This window comes from Desmodus rotundus, chromosome 3, assembly GCF_022682495.2.
Source record: "Desmodus rotundus isolate HL8 chromosome 3, HLdesRot8A.1, whole genome shotgun sequence".
Taxonomy (NCBI): Eukaryota; Metazoa; Chordata; class Mammalia; order Chiroptera; family Phyllostomidae; genus Desmodus; species Desmodus rotundus.
The window spans coordinates 28,285,634-28,288,601 of record NC_071389.1 but is presented as its reverse complement, the minus strand read 5'-3'; positions in this window follow the sequence as shown (position 1 = coordinate 28,288,601).

The window sequence follows — 2,968 nt, the reverse complement described above, 5'->3', positions numbered from 1 at the left end:
TCAGAGTGTAGGGGCATGTAGGAGGAAGCAGGAAGCGGCACAGATCCCTGAGAGCCAGCCTGACCCGCTCCTGTTTCTGGACAGGATCTCGTAGGGGCGCTTCAGCGCAGAATTTTATGGTGTATTTTTGATTAGTCTCTGCTGTTCCTAGATTTGTTGACCCTAAAGTGCTACCAAGAAAACATAGGGCCAAAGCCGATGGGGATGGCTGCCCACTGTTGACGCCGAGTGGCCAGTTTCAGGCTTTACCGCTTACAGCTTGAGTTGCTTGCTTTGTCAGATGATAGGGGGGTGACTGCACCCTCTGTTTCTACTTTGTCTGATGTAGGAATTCTCTCCCTTTAACATTCCTGGTTTCTTTGGGCACCACCCAAATCATAAACCTCTTTGGTCCCCCATTATTTTATGTACTTTTTTTCTTTAGAGAAAACAAAACTATTCCAATTCTATTTTCAAAGTCCAATTTTAGTCCAGACTGAACAGACAAGCAGCAAAGTGAGAAAGCTAAGTGTAGTGGCCAGCACAGGTGCATGAATTATAAAACAGTTGGTTATTAACAGAACCTTTTACATGCGTATTTGCAAGCAATCCTTTTGTACATAAGTTTTACTTTTAGTTAACTAGCCAAAGATTTTTGACATTAAGTAAAAATCGGACTGGTACCACATTATAGTAAAAGTATTAGATAAGTTATCCTCAAGGGGTATCAATGATAAAGCAGAGAAAACTTGAGTAACAAAGATCTAGCAAAATTCTCTCGTGAAAAAGTCAGTGTGGCTGCCTTGCCTGACTGCATACCTGGTATGAGGGTCCTTGGTCTCCCAGCTCTCCGTCCAAAAAGCTGCTGCACTCTCCCAGAAGTCCTTTTGCATAGAGATCCCTCTATTCGGGATCCAAGCAGCTCTAACCCAAAGCTTGAGCTAGTTAGAGGCTTGTCACTCTTGCTGTCAGGAGCTGCAAATAAGGATTTAAGGGCTAGCCTCTCTGTGGGAAAGAAAGCCTCCAGTGGACTGATAATGTCGCTAACTGCTGCACAGGAGCGCGTGCCAGTGTGGTCTCACAGCCAGAGCTGCTCTTGAAATGAGAGCTTTGGGCACTCCCCTCCCTGCAAAAGGGACTGGGAGAGGCCAGTGTGGATGGCAAGGGGCGTCTCCCTGTTTCTTACTCGAATGAATGAATGATGAATTGTCTGCTGACTTATATGCCATAAATATTTTCTTGATCGCTTCCTATGTTTTAATCACAGCATTTGAGATTGCAAGGGGAAAGCAGTCAAAGACACAGAAATAACCTGTCAAGTGTTATTCATTTCATGGCAGTAGGTTGGTTTGCATAAATTCAGTAAGAATATGTTGTTCTTGCAACAGGACATAATAGAAAACTGGTTTTATTAGCCAAAGCTTTGACTGAAATACCAGTTTGAGAGAGACATATGCATAGACTTGGATGTCACCGGAAAGCTTTAAGGAATTACGATTGACTTTGGAAGCCAATAAAAGCCCCTTGGAGAAACAGCCTGGATCCTTGCTTATATGGGTCACGGCAGTCTTTTGAGGTAAGGAACAAAGGTGGCTCTCCTGAGAGGTGGCAAAAGAAGAACCTCAGGACATTTTGGAAACCACAGGAACTTCAGAAATTCACCCAAACCTACAGGTATTGCAGGTAAATCCTGATGGCAACTATGAGGCTTGGCTTCCTAGCCTTGAGATGCTAATTAAAGTTCAATCTGGAGATTCCTTGTAAGACTCCAGAAAAGCAAATTTAAGAGAGTCTGTATAATCAATTGGTATTCTTGATTTGTTTATGAAAATAAGCAGGCCAAATTTATTGAAACTAGACTTATGCAATAAATAAATTAGTCTTAATTTGGCTATCATTGATAAAATTAGGAGGAGAAATTATTTTCAATAAACAATATACAGTTGTGGACTTTAGATTATAGTTCACTCAATTGTCTTTAAAGTTTTATTTTCACCTATGAACTAGACTGGATCCTGAATTTTTCTAGTTTTCTTAAATATTTGGCTATAACCCTCGAACTAATGTTTCACTTTTCTCTCATTCTTTGACTTGGAATTATTGAGAACTAAAGCTTTTTTCTCTGAGCCTTGCAATTGCAAATTGCAGGTAAAGGGTGTGACAGGAACTTAATAAATTGCCTCAACAGCTCATGCTTAAACAATCCCAGTGGCTGATGCTGTGTAAACCCTGCAGAATTTCCCTGAGAAATGGCCCTGGGGCTGCTGCTGGTTGTGCGGCACCCACAGCCCTGCTGGGCCAGGTTTCCCACCCACAGCCCTTTAGGAGGCTTTCTGGATAAGTGTTCTTTGTAGAGTTTGTTTGTGCTACTAATGCCTTAAGGCCTTGATGTTAAGACTCTTGACTGCTTTGGCCCCCCGGGAAACAAATGCTGGGAAACTGGGTGGAGTGGGTGGTGGGAGAGGCACAGCATGCAAGCTTTAATCTTTCCAACAGTCCTCTTCACTGCAGGTCCTGCCCCAAAGCTGCTGAAAGAATTTGGTGGTCATCAGCAATCTGCTTGTGTCACGGAGAAACCTGAGGAACTCGGAGTCCCAAGTTCTATCTGTCCCTAAGAAAGGAGGTGGATCACAGCACTCAGAGGAACTGGGTTGGTTTCCTTCGCCTTATCCTGCCAAATCTCAAGATGGTGTGGCAATCTGATCTCTCAGGCCTGCTGAAGTCCACGTTCCCTCAGAAAATATTCAGGCCTGGCCTTTCTGTTCCCCTTTTCTCCATTAGGTTCTGGATCTGGGACTATGGTAACCCCTGCTGGAGAAGGGGAAGGATGTCTTCCTCACCCTGCACATTCCTGTGTCTCCATCTTCCAAGGCCTGCCCCAGGCTGGTTGCCTGGGATACATGGAGCAAGGGAGTTTGGGAAGGCAAGGGGTCTGGCAGGCTGATCCAGGTGTGCTACTAACAGCACACACAGAGGATCTGCTGCACCA